The sequence below is a fragment of the Engystomops pustulosus genome, chromosome 10, assembly GCF_040894005.1.
Source record: "Engystomops pustulosus chromosome 10, aEngPut4.maternal, whole genome shotgun sequence".
In the NCBI taxonomy this organism is placed as follows: domain Eukaryota; kingdom Metazoa; phylum Chordata; class Amphibia; order Anura; family Leptodactylidae; genus Engystomops; species Engystomops pustulosus.
In genome coordinates, this window is record NC_092420.1 from 10,436,542 (window position 1) to 10,460,417 (window position 23,876).

Below are 23,876 nucleotides of genomic sequence, written 5' to 3' on the forward strand. Positions count from 1 at the left end.
ATGTACAAAATAACTACATTATAAATTGGACAGACGCGTTGGCTCTCCTGGATGCTACGCACAGCCAAGAGGTGATCTGAGAATTTATTTTTACACCAGACCAACTTCTGACTGTCTACAGCAATAGGATGTGATCATAAATACTGCAGATGTTTAACTGTCTATCCGCATAATACCGCAATATCAATAAATATTACATAGAAAACATATTGTAACTAGAGAGAGAGGCATTATTTTGATCAACAGTGATTATTATATTCTTGTACATAGGGGCAGTATTATAGTAGTTATATTCTTGTACATAGGGGCAGTATTATAGTAGTTATATTCTTGTACACAGGGGGCAGTATTATAGTAGTTATATTCCTGTACATAGGGGGCAGTATTATAGTAGTTATATTCTTGTACATAGGGGGCAGTATTATAGTAGTTATATTCTTGTACATAGGGGCAATATTATAGTAGTTATATTCTTGTACATAAAGGGCAGTATTATAGTAGTTATATTCCTGTACACAGGGGGCAGTATTATAGTAGTTATATTCTTGTACATAGGGGGCAGTATTATAGTAGTTATATTCTGGTACATAGGGGGCAGTATTATAGTAGTTATATTCTTGTACATAGGAGGCAGTATTATAGTAGTTATATTCTTGTACATAGGGGGCAGTATTATAGTAGTTATATTCTTGTACATAAAGGGCAGTATTATAGTAGTTATATTCTTGTACATAGGGGGCGGTATTATAGTAGTTATATTCCTGTACATAGGGGGCAGTATTATAGTAGTTATATTCTTGTACATAGGGGACAGTATTATAGTAGTTATATTCTTGTACATAAAGGGCAGTATTATAGTAGTTATATTCTTGTACATAGGGTGCAGTATTATAGTAGTTATATTCTTGTACATAGGGTGCAGTATTATAGTAGTTATATTCTTGTACATAGGGGGCAGTATTATAGTAGTTATATTCCTGTACATAGGGGGCAGTATTATAGTAGTTATATTCTTGTACATAGGGGGCAGTATTATAGTAGTTATATTCTGGTACATAGGGGGCAGTATTATAGTAGTTATATTCTTGTACATAGGGGCAGTATTATAGTAGTTATATTCTTGTACATAGGGGACAGTATTATAGTAGTTATATTCTTGTACATAAAGGGCAGTATTATAGTAGTTATATTCTTGTACATAGGGTGCAGTATTATAGTAGTTATATTCTTGTACATAGGGGACAGTATTATAGTAGTTATATTCTTGTACATAGGGGGCAGTATTATAGTAGTTATATTTTTGTACATAGGGGGCAGTATTATAGTAGTTATATTCTTATACATAGGGGGCAGTATTATAGTAGTTATATTCTTGTACATAGGGGGCAGTATTATAGTAGTTATATTCTTGTACATAGGGGCAGTATTATAGTAGTTATATTCCTGTACATAGGGGGCAGTATTATAGTAGTTACATTCCTGTACATAGGGGGCAGTATTATAGTAGTTATATTCCTGTATATAGGGGGCAGTATTATAGTAGTTATATTCCTGTATATAGGGGGCAGTATTATAGTAGTTATATTCCTGTACATAGGGGGCAGTATTATAGTAGTTATATTCCTGTACATAGGGGGCAGTATTATAGTAGTTATATTCCTGTACATAGGGGGCGGTATTATAGTAGTTATATTCCTGTACGTAGGGGGCAGTATTATAGTAGTTATATTCCTGTACATAGGGGCAGTATTATAGCAAATGAAAGAAAACATTCTAGCAATATATTAGATACATTATATCGTACAGAGACCACAGTATATTGTATTGTGTACTTTTCACAACAGAATAGTTTATTTTCTGCCTATTCCATGGTCACAGGAGTGGAAGAGAGAGCTTTGGAGCGACACGATATTCCCGATGGCGGGTCAGTGCTTGGGCTCAACGGGAGTGATCGTGTCATTCCAGGGCAGTGTCTCTCTAAAGAGGTTTCCGTGGATCTTCATGGGCTGTCTTGTTCCTCTCAGTCACTCATTGGATCTGTCTGAGACCTTCATGGTTGGTTCTATAAAAGAAATTATTGTAATATGATACTAAGGCTTCCCATCCCTCCTTTGGATGATTAACGCCATTCCTGGGATAAACCCCCCCCCCCTCCTCCTTCCTCCCCTGTCCTATCCTAAATGTAGGCAGGGTTCCTTTTAATGTTCGCCATTTTATGCAAAATCTGACTTCATCTTAATTATTTCATTAACTACATCTTGTAAAGGAAGACTGAGCAAAACTGATAACCCTTGTCATGACAGAAGTATTATAGTAGTTATATTCTTGTACATATGGAGCCGTATTATAGTAGTTATATTCTTGTACACAGGGCGCAGTATTATAGTAGTTATATTCTTGTACATAGGAGCAGTATTATAGTAGTTATATTCCTGTACATAGGGGGCAGTATTATAGTAGTTATATTCCTGTACATAGGGGGCAGTATTATAGTAGTTATATTCTTGTACACAGGGGTCAGTATTATAGTAGTTATATTCTTGTACATAGGGGGCAGTATGATAGAAGTTATATTCTTGTACATAGAGGGCAGTATTATAGTAGTTATATTCTTGTACATAGTGGGCAGTATTATAGTAGTTATATTCTTGTACATAGGGGGCAGTATGATAGAAGTTATATTCTTGTACATAGAGGGCAGTATTATAGTAGTTATATTCTTGTACATAGGGGACAGTATTATAGTAGTTATATTTTTGTACATAGAGGGCAGTATTATAGTAGTTATATCCCTGTACATAGGGGGCAGTATTATAGTAGTTATATTCTTGTACATAGGGGACAGTATTATAGTAGTTATATTCTTGTACATAGGGGGCAGTATTATAGTAGTTATATTCCTGTACATAGCGGGCATTATTATAGTAGTTATATTCCTGTACATAGGGGGCAGTATTATAGTAGTTATATTCTTGTACATAGGGGGCAGTATTATAGTAGTTATATTAATGTACATAGGGGCAGTATTATAGTAGTTATATTCCTGTACATAGGGGGCAGTATTATAGTAGTTATATTCCTGTACATAGGGGGCAATATTATAGTAGTTATATTCTTGTACATAGGGGGCAGTATTATAGTAGTTATATTCCTGTACATAGGGGCAGTATTATAGTAGTTATATTCTTGTACATAGGGGGCAGTATTATAGTAGTTATATTCCTGTACATAGGGGCAGTATTATAGTAGTTATATTCTTGTACATAGGTGGCAGTATTATTGTAGTTATATTCTTGTACATAGGGGGCAGTATTATAGTAGTTATATTCTCGTACATAGGGGGCAGTATTATAGTGGTTATATTCTTGTACATAGAGGGCAGTATTGTAGTAGTTATATTTTTGTACATAGGGGGCAGCATTATAGTAGTTATATTCTTGTACATAGGGGGCAGCATTATAGTAGTTATATTCTTGTACATAGGGGGCAGCATTATAGTAGTTATATTCTTGTACATAGGGGGCAGTATTATAGTAGTTATATTCTCGTACATAGGGGGCAGTATTATAGTAGTTATATCCCTGTACATAGGGGGCAGTATTATAGTAGTTATATCCCTGTACATAGGGGGCAGTATTATAGTAGTTATATTCTTGTACATAGGGGGCAGTATTATAGTAGTTATATTCTCGTACATAGGGGGCAGTATTATAGTAGTTATATCCCTGTACATAGGGGGCAGCATTATAGTAGTTATATTCTTGTACATAGGGGGCAGTATTATAGTAGTTATATTCTTGTACATAGGGGGCAGTATTATAGTAGTTATATTCCTGTACATAGGGGGCAGTATTATAGTAGTTATATTCTTGTACATAGGGGGCAGTATTATAGTAGTTCTTGTACATAAGGGGCAGTATTATAGTAGTTCTTGTACATAGGGGGCAGTATTATAGTAGTTTTATTCCTGTACATAGGGGGCAGTATTATAGTAGTTATATTCCTGTACATAGGGGGCAGTATTATAGTAGTTATATTCCTGTACATAGGGGGCAGTATCATAGTAGTTATATTCTTGTACATAGGGGGCAGTATCATAGTAGTTATATTCTTGTACATAGGGGGCAGTATTATAGTAGTTATATTCCTGTACATAGGGGGCAGTATCATAGTAGTTATATTCTTGTACATAGGGGGCAGTATTATAGTAGTTATATTCTTGTACATAGGGGGCAGTATTATAGTAGTTATATTCTTGTACATAGGGGGCAGTATTATAGTAGTTATATTCTTGTACATAGGAGGCAGTATTATAGCAGTTATATTCTTGTACATAGGGGGCAGTATTATAGTAGATATATTCCTGTACATAGGGGGCAGTATCATAGTAGTTATATTCTTGTACATAGGGGGCAGTATTATAGTAGTTATATTCTTGTACATAGGGGGCAGTATTATAGTAGTTATATTCTTGTACATAGGGGGCAGTATTATAGTAGTTATATTCCTGTACATAGGGGGCAGTATTATAGTAGTTATATTCTTGTACATAGGGGCAGTATTATAGTAGTTGTTAATAACACTTGGTCCGGACAGCTCAGATTAATGGAATGGGTTATGAAAGATGAAGTGTTACATTATCTGTGTTGGTGATGTCTGGTTGCCATCTGTCTATCACATTGGAGGTCTGTCATGGTAATGGCCGCATCTCTGTAACCGCCATCATATCTGAGGCAGCGTCTTCCTCCAGTTGTACACATGTCGGTGGGCACAGTAGGGGTGATCCACAGCGCTGCTATTTCTGGATTTTTTTTTCTTTTTAACGGCATTTGTGGTTTCAGACAGGAAATTGGTGACTATCTTTAGATTTATCTCACTCAAAAGAAGGAAGATGATGATACAAGTCTTTTCAATCGATTTTTTTGTATAGTACGTAACTAATAATTCAATCAATAATTTGTTTTTTTAATTGTTTTTTCTGTAAACCATTATCAAGCATGTGTTAATGGATTAGCCAGGAATCACTATTGATCGCTTAAAGGAAATCTACCACCAGGATGATGGATTGTAAACCAAGCACACTGACATACTGGTGTCCGTCCCCTCTGGCAGGATATGCTCTTCTCTTAGCTTTTTATGCCCTGGTTTTTGCAAAAAAAAAAATTATTATGCACATGAGCCTGAGGGGCTCTGGGGCTACATAGATGTCATTGGAGTTTTGAGCCCCCCAGGCTTATTTGCATAATTCGTAAGCTCTTTAACCTATCTCTATCTCTTCTTTCAACTATGCAACTATTACACACAACCTAAAGAAGCCATCTCTGGACCCAACTTCTCTTCTCAACTATCACCCTATTGCACACCCTGTCTACCTGGACAATTCTTCTTCCCCTCCTCCAATCTGCTCTTTGATAAACCACTGATCTAACCTAAGTCTCTAATGATCTATTGGTGGCAAAGGCCAAACAAAACTAATCTGTTCTGTCCCTTCCTTGACCTGTCCTCTGCCTTGATACCTTTGACCATTGTATCCCACTACAATCTCTATCATTCCTTGGAATCAAGGATCTGGCCCTTTCCTGGATCTCCTCATACCTCATCAACTGCACTATCATCTTCACCGCTCAATTGGTGTCCTATAAGGCTCTGTCTTAGGGCCCCTACACTTCTTCATCATCTTTTCTGAGATACCAACTCTTCTCCATCCACACCTCTGGCCTAGGATCCCTACTCTTCTCCATCCACACCTCTGGCCTAGGATCCCTACTCTTCTCCATCTACACCTCTGGCCTAGGATCCCTACTCTTCTCCATCTACACCTCTGGCCTAGGTTTCCTACTCTTCTCCATCTACACCTCTGGCCTAGGATCCCTACTCTTCTCCATCTACACCTCTGGCCTAGGATCCCTACTCTTCTCCATCTACACCTCTGGCCTAGGATTCCTACTCTTCTCCATCTACACCTCTGGCCTAGGATCCCTACTCTTCTCCATCTACACCTCTGGCCTAGGTTTCCTACTCTTCTCCATCTACACCTCTGTCTTAAGACAGTCTCCATCTACAGCTCTGGCCTAGTACCCTAACTGTTCTCCCTCCACGCTTCTGTCCTAGGATCCCTACTCTTTATCATCCACATTTCTGTCTCATGACCCTCTACTCCTCTCCTCCCACACCTCTGGCCTAAGACCCATCCTCTTCTCCTTCCACACCTCTGGCCTAGGATCCGTCCTTTTCTACTCCACACCTCTGGCCTAGGACCCATATTCTTCTCCAGCCATACCTTTGGCCTAGGATCTTTATTCTTCTCCATCTTCACTTCTGGCCTAGGACCCCTAGCCTTCTCCATGTACACCTCTGGCCTAGGACCCCTAGCCTTCTCCATGTACACCTCTGGCCTAGGACCCCTAGCCTTCTCCATGTACACCTCTGGCCTAGGACCCCTAGCCTTCTCCATGTACACCTCTGGCCTAGGACCCCTAGCCTTCTCCATGTACACCTCTGGCCTAGGACCCCTAGCCTTCTCCATGTACACCTCTGGCCTAGGACCCCTAGCCTTCTCCATCTACTTGTCTGGCCTAGGACCCCAAACCTTCTCCATCTACACCTCTGGCCTAGGACCCCTAGCCTTCTCCATCCAGACTTCTGGCCTAGGACCCCTGGCCTTCTCCATGTACACCTCTGGCCTAGGACCCCTAGCCTTCTCCATCCAGACTTCTGGCCTAGGACCCCTAGCCTTCTCCATCCACACTTCTGGCCTAGGACCCCTAGCCTTCTCCATGTACACCTCTGGCCTAGGACCCCTAGCCTTCTCCATCCACACTTCTGGCCTAGGACCCCTGGCCTTCTCCATGTACACCTCTGGCCTAGGACCCCTAGCCTTTTTCATCCACACTTCTGGCCTAGGACCCCTAGCCTTTTTCATCCACACTTCTGGCCTAGGACCCCTAGCTTTCTCCATCCACACTTCTGGTTTAGGCCCTTTAGTCTTCTCCATCCAAACCACTGACCTAGGACCCCTAGCTTTCTCCATCCACACTTCTGGTTTAGGCCCTTTAGTCTTCTCCATCCAAACCACTGACCTAGGACCCCTAGTCTTCTTCAGCTACATCTCTGGCCTCTGGACCCCTAGCATTCTGCATCCACACTTCTTGCCTAGGACCCCTAGCCTACTCCATCCACACTTTTGGCCTAGGACCCCTAGTCTTCTCCAATCAAACCTCTGGACTAGGACCCCTAGTCTTCTCCAATCAAACCTCTGGACTAGGACCCCTAGTCTTCTCCATCCACACTTCTGGCCTAGGACCCCTGCCTTCTGCATCCACACTTCTGGCCTAGGACCCCTGCCTTCTGCATCCACACTTCTGGCCTAGGACCCCTAGTCTTCTCCAATCAAACCTCTGGCCTAGGACCTCTAGTCTTCACCATATACACCTCTGGGCTAGGATCCCTAGCATTCTCCATCCAAACTTCTGGTCTATGACCCCTAGTTTTCTCCATCCACACTTCTGACTTAGAACCTCTACTCTCCTCCATCCACACTTCTGGCCTAGGACCCCTAGTCTTCTCCATATGCACCTCTGGGCTAGGACCCCTCCTCTATTCCATCCACATCTCTGGACTAGAACAGCTCATTAAGTCCTATGGCTTTCAGTATCACTCTTATGCTGATGGCAGACAGATCTATATCACTGGCCCAGATATCACCTCTCTTCTAGTTGGAATTCCACAGCATCAGCCATGTGCTCCTTCTCCTTAAGGTCTCTAAAACTCTACATGGACAAACCCATAAACTTGGCAGAACCCATAAACTTTCCCCTGAATAACACATTACTCCCGCCAGACCTAACCATCACAATGGAGAATCAAGAAGTAAACTTTGAGTCTCTCTTATCCTTTAAGGCCCACATCCAGTCCCTCACTACAAACTGCTGTGTCCACCTCAAGAACATCTCCTGCTCACCCCTGCTGGTCCATCAACTCCGATTTGGACTACTGCAACGTTCTTCACTGTGGTCTCCCAGTGAACTTCCTCCAATTTATCTTTTCGTTTGCTGCCCGGTTAATCCATCTCTCTCATTCATCTCCTTTGCCTCTCCTCCTCTCTGCTGGTCTCTCCATAGGTTACCAATTGCACAATTAATTCAGTTTCAAAAATTTGTCCACAATATGCCTCCTCTCCATATATTTCTAATCTAGTGAGCCCTCTAATACACAACGCTGTGCCCCCAACAGTGATGTCTCAAGTATGGATACTGTACCTCCTAGTGTCAGACCTTCTGCAGACTGTCCTCTTCACCTTCCTCTTCCTCTCTCCTTCCTCAAACATTGATAAGGGCTCTTTTGTTCTTCTATGTCACATTCTTGGTTTATCATTAAGCCGTAACAGCTCGAGGACTTCAGGACGGTGTGTTATTTCAAGATTATGTTGCAAGACCCCAGACCATGCCTCCTCCGCCATTCTGGAGACGTCTTGGGGAAAAAAAATATAGAGTTGATGAAATTGCAAGAGATCAGCTAACGGATCCCAACTGCAGCTGAACCGGTCACAACAGCTGCTTTTGGGATTCCGTTGTCCAATCTTTTGCCTTGTTAGGGATGTGAAATACCGGAGAATGTCCCAAGGATCCTGCAAAACACAAGAGTCAGGAGGTTTATTCTGAGCACGAGATCAGTCAATAGAGTCTGTCATATACACAGCATAAAGACGAGATTGTTTACAGGGGCAGTATTATAATAGTTATATTCATGTAGGTAGGAGCAGTATTATAGTAGTTATATTCCTGTACATAGGGGGCAGTATTATAGTAGTTATATTCTTGTACATAGGGGGCAGTATTATAGTAGTTATATTCTTGTACATAGGGGCAGTATTATAGTAGTTATATTCTTGTACATAGGGGGCAGTATTATAGTAGTTATATTCTTGTACATAGGGGGCAGTATTATAGTAGTTATATTCTTGTACATAGGGGGCAGTATTATAGTAGTTATATTCCTGTACATAGGGGGCAGTATTATAGTAGTTATATTCCTGTACATAGGGGACAGTATTACAGTAGTTATATTCTTGTACATAGGGGGCAGTATTATAGTAGTTATATTCTTGTACATAGGGGGCAGTATTATAGTAGTTATATTCTTGTACATAGGGGCAGTATTATAGTAGTTATATTCTTGTACATAGGGGGCAGTATTATAGTAGTTATATTCTTGTACATAGGGGCAGTATTATAGTAGTTACATTCTTGTACATAGGGGGCAGTATTATAGTAGTTATATTCTTGTACATAGGGGACAGTATTATAGTAGTTATATTCTTGTACATAGGGGCAGTAGTATAGTAGTTACATTCTTGTACATAGGGGGCAGTATTATAGTAGTTATATTCTTGTACATAGGGGGCAGTATTATAGTAGTTATATTCTTGTACATAGGGGACAGTATTATAGTAGTTATATTCTTGTACATAGGGGCAGTATTATAGTAGTTACATTCTTGTACATAGGGGACAGTATTATAGTAGTTATATTCTTGTACATAGGGGGCAGTATTATAGTAGTTATATTCTTGCACATAGGTGGCAGTATTATAGTAGTTATATTCTTGTACATAGGTGGCAGTATTATAGTAGTTATATTCTTGTACATAGGGGGTAGTATTATAGTAGTTATATTCTTGTACATAGGGGCAGTAGTATAGTAGTTATATTCTTGTACATAGGGGCAGTAGTATAGTAGTTATATTCTTGTACATAGGGGCAGTAGTATAGTAGTTATATTCTTGTACATAGGGGCAGTAGTATATCGGTCATTAGTATTATAATATGTATAAGTACAATGATAAAAGTAAAGCATCCCTATGTAATATACACCATATTTAGAGCGCTTTCCATAACTTCCACTAATAACTAATAGAACTAATTATATTTTTTTAAAAATCACTCTAAACCTCTTATCAATGGCAAATCATTAATATTCTTTTGCTCAAAGAAGTTTTATTATTTGTTTTAATGCTGAAACAAACAGACAAAGGAAAACCAATAGCAAATTCTAATGTGGATGATTGTGTCTGCCACCAAGGCCCAAATTGCCAACAAGATGAACAGACCTGATGTATTTGGCAGGTCCGTACCTCTGATACCTGAATCAGTAGCATCAGCATCACTTTTATTCTTTTAATGCTGACACAGCTGAGGGGGCTTATTTAATTCATAAGAGTGTGCTGTATATAAATGTATTCATTGGGGGTGCTGCATATAAACCAGTTCATGAGGTGGTGATGGATATGAATAAGGGGTTGCTTTATATTACATCAAAATGGTGTGCAGTCTATAGATTAATTAATAAGGGTTGCTTTATATATACAGTATATAAGTATATATAATGGTATATGTAGAGGGTATAGTGTGGTCATTTGGGGTGTGAGTGGTATATTTGTTATATTTGAGCATAGTGTGATTATTTGTGGTGTGAGATGTGTATATTATATTTCAGGGGGCACAGTAAGGTCATTTATGGTGTGAGGGGTATGTATTATTTTCAGAACACAGTGTGGGATAGTGCTATAAGTGACTGTTGTAAATTTAGGGGCGCAGTTTGGAGATGTGATGCAAACACAATTATTTAGCTAAGCAGATAGAGAAATGAAAGCAGCACCTACTCCACTTTTATCTTATGGGATTGGTGTAAGAAGAAACCTTGAGAGAACTGATAAGATTATTTAAGACAATTGTAAGCCCTCTTCCCAGGTAATTTCCTCACAGATGTGATGGCTGTTAATTGCGGCTCGTAAGGCTCTAGGGAATAAATAGGGGTTAATATTAGAGGTTGCACGACCTCCATACTTTTTTCTGGATCCCAATTTGTAAGGGCTTCAAATGGGTGCAGTGAAGTGATTAATAATGCAGAACAAAAGAGTCATAAAAGGGGGAAACCGGACACCGCACAAGGGTATAATGAGGAAGCGCAGCGCCTCTGCCCATGTTCTCAGCTTTGTTTGTTCATCACCTGTGGGTGAAATTACATACAGGAGGAGGGTGTTGAAGGGAAAGACCATAGCAGCCCACCCCAAAATGGGAAAAATCCCAGTACTTCAGTCATCATCAATCTCCTATACTATCACTTATACTCTGTGAGAGAAATCCAATATGGCTGCCATGTGAACTCCCTCAGCTGTTGTTTCCCAGCTTTTATACTAGTACAAAACATGTGGTAGTTCTCGCTTATTTTGAGGGCATTTTCAGATGAGGGTTATTTGTAATGGGGATATAAGTCTTGGGGGTGTAATTACTGGCCCAAAAACTGTCCCAGTTAATGCATATACATTGCACTAAATGAAGTATATAGTAATCTCCTCATCTGGCATTGTCTTTACTCCAACCCCGCCATGCGCCACACCACAGATCAAGTGACCCCCGTCACCCACAATGTGGTAATAATAACATCAAGAGGAAACAACAAATGATCCGGGGAATTCCATGTACCATCCACACTCCCCAGCCTGAGCGGGCACATTAAAGGAGGCACACACCAAGATATCATGGCAGCCATGACAATTAGGATTAAAGCATCGGCATGGGCTTGTTTATTCTCTTTCGGCCTAAATAAAATGGGTCGATTTTCAAGCTACTTTTAGTTTTGTTTTGTGGAAGTGACTTCGTTTTGTAAGAGGGGAAGAAAAAAAAAAAATCTGAGTCACTGGGTGGTTTGAGCAAGACGTGCCCGCCCGAGCAATGGAAGGAAGATGACAAGACCGTGCAGAAGTTCAGAGAAGTGTTCATCTACTCATGATGATTTCTATTCTTTCTTTATTCAGTGTAATGCCACTATTAGGCTATATCTCGGTCATGTTTATGGAGCAGGACTCCTTTTGTATGATGCAAGGACTCCCTGTCTCATTGTGGGTCCACCAAGGTCCTACAGGGAACATATATCCCCCCTATTGCTTACTTTTTCTTTTTTTCTGCAACTTTTTGTGAGACTTTTTCGCAGTTTGAGACTTTTTAGGTGCACATTCAAGCAGCGTACCAAAGTTGACTGCCTTAGGGTGAAGACACATGTGGCGTTTTTAGGCCGTTTTTGGGCCGTTTTTAGTTAGTGCGATTTCACATCGTTAAAAACGCGTGCGTTAAAAAAAGCATCCGTTTTTTTGGAAACGCATGCGTTTTTGTCAGTTTTTCCGAAATTGCGCAATTAAAAATGGACAAAACGCATGCGTTTTCAAAAAACGGATGCGTTTTTAAAAAAACAGATGTGTTTTTTAACGATGTGAAAACGCACTAACTAAAAGCGGCCTAAAAACGCCACGTGTGTCTTCACCCTTAAGGATTTAGTGCAGTGTGCCGTAGTTATCTTTGTAGCCCAGATGTGAGACTTTGTGGCTCTGAAGTTGTCCCATTCTTGCTCCTAATAAGTCCCAAAACAGAGCATGCTAGGCCCAGACTTACTTTTGGGAGCTAATATTTGGGACCAAAAAGTCACACATCAAAAAAAGTCGCAAAAGTGAGACTAAACTGGCAACTCATTACATGTATCAAAAGGGAAAAACTTAAAGGGATAATCCCATTTCAGCAAACTATGTTTTTATGATAAAAAGTTTTATACAATTTTCCAATATACTTTCTGTAGCAATTCCTCATGGTTGTCTAGATCTCTGCTTGCTGTCAATCTATAGAAAGCTACTGCGTTTACTTCCATCTGACCATGGTCAAACAGGTGCACGGCTCAGAGAGTAATCAGAGCTGTGGGTGCACCTGTGTGACCATGGACACATTTTGTCTTTACTTGAAGTAAAGGTAGAAGCTTTCTATAGAATGACAGAAAGCAAAGATCAACCATGAGGAATTGATACAGAAAGTATATTGGAAAGTTGTATAACTTTTTATGATACAAACAAGAAAATTAATTTGCTGTAATAGCAATACCCCTTTAAGATACATTGCAATAATTAAGTAGGCCAACATCAGAAAACTTGAAAAAGTGGCAGCTGAAGAACTATGATACATGTGCCCCATGGACTCCGAGCATCATAGATAAGGAGTCCTGTTCCATAAACGGATCACTTTCTGAGAAATATGGCCGCCAAGTAGTCCATGGTCATACTAATAAGATGAATGTGGGAACACATGCACGCTCGGCCGAGTCAACACTAAATTTGTTGCTATCCCATGTATATGATCATATTATACACTGCCACTAGATTGGGGCCTGGTCATTGACCCCTTGCCCCTCTACACTTCCTGTATCACATGAGGAACCTGTATGAACATATCTGTATATATCTGTATCAGATTGATTTACAGGTTCATTTATGTAGTGCAAAAAGGAGAAACACCACGACTTCCTATTTTCCTCCCTACAGTTGCTACTACATCTGCCTCTTACCCCAAATATGACTCAAACAGGTTAAATGGTCAGGGGTACCCCTCCTATGAAACCCATTGCCACCATCTACCCCCCCCCCCCTTCCCAATTCTCTACACAATCTACCATCAATATCCTTTATGTCCATGTTATACTTACTTAGTATTACTGTAGTATTAAATGGAAAGTGTAGGGGATTATTATTTTGATTTGGTGGTATTATACAGTACGGCACTACTATTTGGGCACCATGTGGTGGTATTATTTGCCCACTTGGTAGCAGTATGATATATATGATACACTACTATCTTAGCATCTGGGAACTATAGAGCACTATTATTTGTGAACGATATGGGGGCTTTATATTATCTTTAACCTGTAGACTGTTCTTCTCTGAGCTGTATATGATAGTGGGGCACAGTATTTAGCCTCGGGGCCCATCATAGTCCTTGATCAGGACGGATGTAGAAAATCAGCAGGTCTGTTCCCATCCACGTTACACAGCCGGGGGCTTATGTTCTGCAGCGTCTCTGGGTATTTATCTACCTCTGTGGATGAGACATGTGAACGGGGCGAGAGGGTGTATGTACACAGCGCTGATGAGATCTGCTGGATAAACAGTGTGACTGCTGGGAATACATTATTCTGTAATGATGAGGGGCAAAACCGCCAAACAGGGTGGGGAGGGAGGGTCTTCACTTTGCGGGAAAATTCTAGTTGAGATCTTTTGGGGGCATGGATATACATAGTAACTACCTGTGTATGAAACCACAGCAAACAATGAGGCTTGGTTTCGGCTATGGAGCTTGGATGCTTCTGATTTATAAAACTGTGTGAACATACCCCAAGAATTCCTCTGTCAGTAGGATTTCCTCAAGGAACCACCAAATGCCCCCAGTGGCGAAACTGATCATGCCCCCATTTACTTCTGTGACTACCCCCTGCTGTGACCAGATATAGCTTCTTTATCCCCCATATATATGAGAAATATACAGAGAAGGAAGAATTTTCTAGAAAGATAATATGATTTTTAACATTAATTTGAGAGGCGGATGATAATAATAGATTAGATTTGTAATTTTAGATGAATATATAACTGTATGAATTGAGAGATAAAATTTGATACATATGAGATAGAAGTATAGATGAATTCATAACACATATCCGGATAATCAGAGGACATCACGGCTCGGTGCTGACACTTGGGATCGATGCCTCTTTCCTACCTCTTCACCTTCATTCTTTGAGAATTCTTGAGATGAAAGTTTAACCAAGAAGTGCTCAAGTGTTCAACCAAGGATATTACTATATTAACCCTTCCCTGACCGGGCGCAATAAGTAATCTCATTGATAAAACCTTTCTGAGGCTCTAAAGCAGCAGTTCCCAACCTGTGGGTATTGACCCCTTTGGGAGCTGAATGACCCTTTCACATGGGTCACCTAAGACCATCGGAAATATGTGTATTTCAATGTTCTTAGGGACTAAGACACCGTAAAGCTAATAGGGGAATCACTGTGACTTCTGTCTACTGCGGGCATAACTCTGACTAATGGGAGCATCACTCTGACTACTGGGGGCATCACTGTGACCGCTGGCTACTGGGGGCATCACTGTGACCGCTGGCTACTGGGGGCATCACTGTGACCGCTGGCTACTAAGGGCATCACTGTGACTACTGTCTACTGAGGGCATCACTCTGACTACCAAGGGCATCACTGTTACTACTAGAGGCATCACTGTGACTATTGGCTACTAAGTAGAACACTCTGACTACAATGGGCATCACTGTTACCATGGGCACTCCTGTGACTGCTGGCTACTGGGGGAATCCCTGTGACTGCTGGCTCCTACGGTTTAATGGTTGCAAGGGAAGAGTCGCTTCATATGACTATCTTCATTTCTATAATACCTAGAAAACATGCTGCTGGTGTCATATTGACTATACAAATCTCATCTTTCGGATTGCATCAGACTTGTGGTTCTGTGACCTACAGAACCAGAGATACAGGCAGATAAAGACCTAGTAGGACATCAGAGCTGCACTTAAAGATCTGAAAGAGGGGATTCTTATCTTTAATATGAGACAAGCAGCATGTTTCTAGACACTGTAGAAGTGAAGATGGAGTTGTATAAATTGACTCGCCTCAGATAAAATATGACTCTTCTCTGCTCATTTACATATGACTTCAAAGGGGATATTTTAAAATGAGGGAGATTTTACCTAAAAGAGGGAGTCCCGTTGAGAGACATATTTTAAAGCTCTTTCACGGATAAGACATTAGACCGTTCTCATCTTTCTGGAAGAGAGAGAACTTGCATATCATTTCCCAGGAAGCATTGCATGTATTATTTCCCATACCAGCTGAAGAGAAAATGAAATGGTCTATCTGCCTTTCTCAAACATCATGTCAGAGGACATGCCTGGATTTGTGTTGCGGCCTATAGTAAATCATCTGACTTTCCCCTATATCATGTGACTGCTTCCTACACAAGAATAAATCATGGGTATATAGCACATGATTTAGGAGATTCCTTCCATGTGTGGTGGGTACTGCAATCCCTGTATATTCCATCAGAGACTTTTGCAGCTCACAAAGAAAAGATCACACTGAAGAATATATGACTCTGTCCCAGTGGCGTAACTAGGAGAGACAGGGCCCCCTAGCAGGCTACTGCATGGGGCCCCCCTTCCCATTTAAAAAATATACATATTAGTATACTCGCACATATAAATACACTCTTTTGCATATACACATACATACAGTGTATACAAACACCATATACACATCACAGATACTGCATATATACATCACAGTATATGTTATATACATATTATGCTGGTCATGTGCAGTACAATATAGATATAATGGTGCACATCCTCTATTCTTTATTATGTCAGGTCTGATGACGGGGCCCCCTGACACTGCGGGCCCCATAGCGGCTGCTGTGGCTGCTACCGCTTTAGTTACGCCCCTGCTCTGTCCACATTAACATCATGGCTACGGCTATTTACACATTAATGACAGATTGTAATGGGGCTACTGGAATATTCTTTTACATTAAAACTAATGCAAGAATTATACACAGTGGCCACGGTCTATTATTGTGGCTGCACTAGTCTTCTGTCTGACTTTACACTATAAAGAAATTCTTTGGATTTTGCACAAGTACATATAAAGTGTCTGCGCCCGTTTTGTGTTATGGCTTCGCTGTGCCAACAAAAAAATGTGCACCAAAAGGGGCTGTTACTGCTCAACAGAATTGTGTCATACGCACTGTGTTAAATGTGCATAAAAAAAAATATAAAATGGCGCCATTTCCCAAGCGGTGCCAGATTAATGAAGACCTTACGCCAGTATTCAGTAATCTGCCGCACCCTGCACATACAAGAGGTCACCGACTTTTGATAAATCTGAGCCAATGTATTGTTTATAAAAGTAATGGAAGAGAAACCAGGACACAACCCCACAGATGATCATATTAAATGTGGTGTTTTATAGAAATAAAGATATGAGATAGATAAATTTGAAATGGAGGGATATAAGATGGAGAGATAGATATGGAGGGATATAAGATGGAGAGATAGATAGATAGATAGATAGATAGAGATGGAGAGATAGATATAAAAAGGAAAGATATGAGATATAGATATAAAAAGGAAAGATACAAGATGGAGAGATAGATATGGAGAGATATAAGATGGAGAGATAGATGGATATAAGATGGAGAGATAAATATGAAATGGAGAGATACGAGATGGAGGGATATAAGATGGAGAGATAGATATGAGATGGAGGGATACAAGATGGAGAGATAGATATGAGATGGAGGGATATAAGATGGAGAGATAGATATAAAAAGGAAAGATACAAGATGGAGAGATAGATATGGAGAGATATAAGATGGAGAGATAGAGGGATATAAAATGGAGAGATAAATATGAAATGGAGAGATACGAGATGGAGGGATATAAGATGGAGAGATAGATACACGATGGAGGGATATAAGATGGAGAGATAGACAGGTAACAGCAGCACTTTAAGTCTAAGAAAAAGTCCCACTTTTTCTTGGACTTATCTGAAGTGCTGCTGCTTTCCTTTTGTACATGCTGTGGAACCTCAGCCTGGCCCTATTGCCGTGAACCCATTGATTACCCTTGCTTGTGATTGTGCTGGTTGCACTTTCTGCAAGTAGATATACGGTATATGGAAAAGATAAATAGGTAGATATTAAATAGAGAGGGATGAAATGGGTAGAGATGAAATAGATAGATAGATATGAGAAAGATTGTTATTACATATGCAATAGATAAATAGAAGACAGAGATGAGATGGAGAGATCTGATATAGATTTATATGAGTTGGAGATAGATAGGTATGAGATGGAGAGATAGATGATAGATATATAATGAAACCAAAACACAACCAGTAGTAACGCACTGATGGAGGTCAGAACACAGCATTATAAATCATTGTGGTTGCATAGAAACTTTGATATGTATGAGACAGATAGGTTATAGATACAGCGGAGGGGCGTAACTACAGTGGTAGCAGCCATAGCAGCTGCTATGGGGCCCACAGTGGCAGGGGACCCTGGCATGTGGGGTATTGGATGTGAATATGCTGTATGTGTGTATTTGTGATGTGTGTATATCTGTGTATATGGTGTGTTTACACTGTATGTATATTTTTTAACGTCTAAGTGGGGCCCCATTCAGAAGTTCACTATGGGGGCCCTGCCTCTCCTAGTTACGCTACTGGATACTAGCTATATAGATGGGTAGATATTAGGTAGGTACTTTTGCAGTTATAGATATATGTACAATCTTCATCTTAGAAATCAGTTTACAATTTCCCTTAAAGTTCTGCCCTAGAACTTCGGCAGTTTTGAGAAGTCCCAGACACAGACCATTGTTTCCCTGCCCCACCCCTGTGACAAGTCTGCTTCCTTCTGCCCGCACATGGCACTGCCAGCCATGATGACTCCTCCGCACGCTGAACCCCGGGCAGGGGATCACTGCAGAGAGAGCGCACACCTGGGTGATCGGGAGCGCTCAGTCGTGACAAAGTGATGGGATTGTCCTCGGGTTTCACCTTACATGATCTTCCCACAGAAAACTAAACACCTCTCTGCAATTACCCGGGCTTATCCAGGGGGGATGGAGGGGGGGACAAAGAAAACTTGACCTTCCTGTAGTAAAATTCCCACGTTCGGCCGTGATTCTCCGGTCTCTGGTTCTGAATTGCTATATAGAACATATAGAACCTTTGCAAGTCCCACTGGATACATAACATTCTAAACGATTACTGAACCTGCACACACAGGGTTAAGCCTGAATGGGGCTCCAGCTGCCACCCTGCCCTTTATTACAACTTTCCTCCGCAGATAAGGAACATCTGTCCCACCTGTTCACCTTGTGTCCCATTGTCTGCACCCGGCGGTGGCACAGGGCATCGCCACAATATAATACAAGCTGGATATACCCTGGCACCAATACCGGGCATAGCTGAGGCTTAAACAGTGCAAATGCTAAGACATTACAGATATTTTGGGGGTAAGGCCACGTGCACTCAGGACATTTTTTGGGGGGCAATCTTACTACAATAATAACTTCCCCTATAACTAGTTTTTACATGTAGTGCCATGCCGTACATGTGGCTCTGATGCCAGTGTGTGAACGTGGCCTTAAAGTGGTAAAAGCGAAAAACCCATCTGCCATTTAAGGTAAATCAGCACGAGAAGTGTTAATGACGGCGAGGCAGCACCTGGCAGAGCGTGAAGGGTTAAGTGCGTTGTGCAATGAGATAGCCGTGGTTCCTACTCACCCGTCCCGGGCTGGGTCTGATACCTGTTGGGACGCATTGTGTCTTTATATTGCCTCTCGCCCACACCCCTCCTCCACAAATTTATCATCCTCCAATCACGATCGCAATCAACTTCCCCTTTTAGTCTGTGGCAACAAAAAGAAAAAAAAAAGAATCACTTTTCCTTTGAAGGCTCAAAAGTTGTAATGACTCGGCGCTGTTCACATGTGCAGTACAGCGGCAAACGTAGGAATTACACACACAGTATATCAGTTATAATATGTACTGTCGCCTTGCTACACTACAACTCCCAGCATGCCCTGTGACTGGGAGCAAGACAATGGCGTAAAGTTTTTTTTAGGAAGGTTTTGAATTTGTAGAACCCCCATAAATTATGCCCCATAATATGCCCCATGATTGTGATGTTTTTATACAGTGCCCGCCAGAAAGTGTCCCTATAAATAGTGTCAGACAGAAAATGCCCCCTTACACCAGTAAGTGTTATAAAGTGCTGTAACTGTCGGTGAGTGCCCCCATATACAGTACCTGTCGGTGAGTGCCCCCATATACAGTACCTGTCGGTGAGTGCCCCCATATACAGTACCTGTCGGTGAGTGCCCCCATATACTGTCTGTACCTGTCGGTGAGTGCCCCCATATACTGTCTGTACCTGTCGGTGAGTGCCCCCATATACTGTACCTGTCGTGAGTGCCCCCATATACAGTGCCTGTCGGTGAGTGCCCCCATATACAGTGCCTGTCGGTGAGTTCCCCCATATACAGTGCCTGTCGCTGTGTGCCCCCCATATACAGTGCCTGTCGCTGTGTGCCCCCCATATACAGTGCCTGTCGGTGTGTGCCCCCCATATACATTGCCTGTCGGTGTGTGCCCCCACATACAGTGCCTGTCGGTGTGTGACCCCACATACAGTGCCTGTCGGTGTGTGACCCCCACATACAGTGCCTGTCGGTGTGTGACCCCCACATACAGTGCCTGTCGGTGTGTGACCCCCACATTCAGTGCCTGTCGGTGTGTGACCCCCACATTCAGTGCCTGTCGGTGTGTGACCCCCACATACAGTGCCTGTCGGTGTGTGACCCCCACATACAGTGCCTGTCGGTGTGTGACCCCCACATACAGTGCCTGTCGGTGTGTGACCCCCACATACAGTGCCTGTCGGTGTGTGACCCCCACATACAGTGCCTGTCGGTGTGTGACCCCCACATACAGTGCCTGTCGGTGTGTGACCCCCACATACAGTACCTGTCGGTGTGTGACCCCCACATACAGTACCTGTCGGTGTGTGACCCCCACATACAGTACCTGTCGGTGTGTGACCCCCACATACAGTACCTGTCGGTGTGTGACCCCCACATACAGTACCTGTCGGTGTGTGACCCCCACATACAGTACCTGTCGGTGTGTGACCCCCACATACAGTACCTGTCGGTGTGTGACCCCCACATACAGTACCTGTCGGTGTGTGACCCCCACATACAGTACCTGTCGGTGTGTGACCCCCACATACAGTACCTGTCGGTGTGTGACCCCCACATACAGTACCTGTCGGTGTGTGACCCCCACATACAGTACCTGTCGGTGTGTGACCCCCACATACAGTACCTGTCGGTGTGTGACCCCCACATACAGTACCTGTCGGTGTGTGACCCCCACATACAGTACCTGTCGGTGTGTGACCCCCACATACAGTACCTGTCGGTGTGTGACCCCCACATACAGTACCTGTCGGTGTGTGACCCCCACATACATAATGACCACCGTTGAGTGCCCCCGGAAAGTCTTATAGAGAACAGTGTTTGCTAGAGATTGTTCCAAAAAATGGGAATGTTGAGACTCCTCCTTAGCTTGGGAATGTCCCCATAACCTATGTCACCCCATAAAAGAAGGTGCCCATAGACTGATAACCAAAGAGAGTCCAGCATTAAAGGGGCGCTGTTTTCCAACCTTAAACAGTTATACCCAGTCCCCCAATAGATACTAATGTACTGAGTAGAAGGGCAGAGATGTGCTCTGTTGTCTGTAACCCTGGAGACACATAGACCTGCATGGGAGCTGCATACATAGGAAATAGCCATTCAGGAGCACGTGCAGAGTTACCGCTTGTATCAGATGCTCTGAGCATAATAAATCTGATATTTTCAGGCCTCTGACACATTTATGGCAATTATTAATATTTCCATAGCTGGAGATATAGGACCTAGACCAGCCAATCATTTTCATGGATTGTAATGTAAGTGAATGACACCACCTAGTGGGGGAAGGGGTTATTGCAGTTACAAGGTCGGGTTTACAGGGTACATGCCCCTTTACTAGACCTTTTGTACTCCTCAACCTTGAACCTTTGACTCCTATATCATAAGAATAACAATGCAGATCTGTGCAGGGGAGGAATGGCATCACAGAGTTGTAGGATTTGGGGTTTCATCCAGTGGAGCAGTGCCCCAGTGGGTGCAGGAGGCAGTTTACCAGGATGGGTGATGTGGGCGACTTGGAGGGATCAGGCCCCTCAGGGGCAGAAGCCCATAGTATGTGAGGAGTACCCGGGCGGGCACAACATGTGGGCAAGATGCTGCAGAGACTGGGCAGGTAGGAACAGGCATCCCGGGTGAGAGCTTTAACTCACTCATAGGTGCCACATAACTGATAGCCCTCATTTATTTCCCCAAATTTAAGGTTATGACTGTAAAATAAGAAAATGATATAATTTCTACAGGAGTGCCTTTACTTTTTGGCTGTGCTGCAATGTGCAAAGTAAAAAATGATGCTCAAAAGTGAGGTGTCACTGTGTCCTCACACTGCTGTGCTCTTAGTTCTCTGCATTGACCTACTCCACAGAACCTCCCCCTTACCCTTCCAGTGCACTTGGAGCAGCTATAATCCTGGAATATAAATCCATATATCACAATCCTGCTGCTACTACCAACATACACAAAGGTCTGATTACACATCTCTCCAGGGACAATACATAACGCAGGCTGCAGAGAGCACAGCAGTGTGAGGACACGGACCCTGAAGCTTCAATCCTGGAGTATAAATCCATATTTCACAGTCCTGCTGCTACACACAACACACACACACAAAATTGTTAACTGTCTGTGTTCCATACATTATATATGTCCTCCTGTTTGAAAGTGGGGGGTGCTGAAAGTTATTAGGCAGTGATGTTATTAAAGTAGCAGACACTGGAGGTCCGATATGACCCATTTCTTGAAGCCGTCTGCAGCATCGAGCGCAGATACCATCAAACCGTCACAGATATTTCCTTCCTCTTATTTAAGAGGCAGCAAAGGGCTGGTAACTGCTGTGCGTAAGATGGCAGTCACTGGTCCTGCCTTGAAGGGTTAATACATAGCATTATGGGTATTGCTGCATTGGCCATTCAGGGTTGTGATAAAGCTGGGTGATGGCGGCCATGTTGTCGTTTTCCAGTGACCTGTGATTTTCCCAGAAGCCTTTGCTCCTTCCCACCTGTCTGTATAATTAGCACTATGAGGATGCCTATTAATCAGGAGGTCTCGGGGAGCGGGGGCAGTCTACAATTACACGCTGCCTGTCTCGTACACCTCCAATAGAAGAAAACAACAGCCTGTGGAGGATGGCGGCGGGCGCTCGGGGACACAAGATGTCCCCAAGCAGGTGACATCTGAATATTGGAGGGCGGATACATCACAGATGGTCCCTGTAACCGACACTCTCATTATCCCCATTCCCAGGAAAACTTGTCCACCATAAACAGGATTCGGTTAACTCTTTCCCTTCCGGATATAGAGACGTTCCCATACCTTTAAAGGGAAGGTCAAAGTCAAAAAGTACATAAATTATTGTCCAGTAAATTTGTATTCAAGCATATTCCCATCTGGAAAAGTTTTCTGACAACCAATATGGCCGTTTTTAACATTGGTTGTCACCTAGATTGTGTTTTTAAGGGGTTTTCTAGAGTAAGAACAAAATTGACGTTTTGGTTTCTATCACAAGCTGTGCCACCTCTTACACCTCAGCTTCAGTGAAATGGTTGTAATACCAGACACAACCTTTATACAGATGGGGGCGCTGTGTGTAGAAGAAAGCAGCCATGTTCTTATAAACCCCGAAGACCCTTTTCGGCTGATATTGTTTAAAGGAACGCTCCAGTCACAGCCGATTCATTGAAATGTTCCTTGTGAAGGAAGGAGTAGGGTGCTAGGAATACAATGAAAATGAGTCCTGCTGCTCCCTTCAGGCCATGGACCATGTATTATCCAATGAATTTAGCTTTGACTAGAGTGTTCCTTTAAGTTTGGGGAATTGGGTCACCAGGAATGGCCACTATAGGACTGTATCATTACATCAAATTCATCTAAATCTGCGAAGAGGGACACTTAGATGGCCTCTGGGCGCCAGGGGCGTAACTTTAGGGGTTGCAGAGGTTGCGATCGCACATGGGCCCAAGAGGTTTAGGGGGTCCTTATGGTGTCACTTTCCCATATGAGAAGACTATTACTATAAACCATACATTATAGTCGGGGTCCTGGCACAGACTTTGCACTGGGGCCCATCAGCTTCTAGTTACGCCACTGCTGGGCGCCCAGCAATGGTCAGCAAATTGCAGAAGGACCTTCTGAAAGACTCCTCACATCAGTCAGCCGAGAGGATGAGTGATACAGGAATATCTGGGCAACAGAACCACTTTATCTCTATGAAGTCTTAATA

The 23,876-nt window shown here is 42.3% G+C and overlaps 1 protein-coding gene and 1 long non-coding RNA gene across 2 annotated transcripts in view; one reads left to right on the forward strand and one right to left on the reverse strand.

Annotated features, from left to right (window-relative positions):
• NDUFAF3 (NADH:ubiquinone oxidoreductase complex assembly factor 3) overlaps positions 1-23,876 on the forward strand; it is a 37,136-nt gene that overhangs the window by 4,826 nt on the left and 8,434 nt on the right. The gene's annotated exons all lie outside the window — the stretch shown is intronic.
• LOC140104263 (uncharacterized) lies at positions 1,675-15,033 on the reverse strand. The gene is made up of 3 exons (XR_011850284.1): positions 14,588-15,033; positions 8,259-8,626; positions 1,675-2,062 (listed from the first exon to the last, which is right to left on the reverse strand). It is a non-coding gene; the product is annotated as an uncharacterized lncRNA (long non-coding RNA).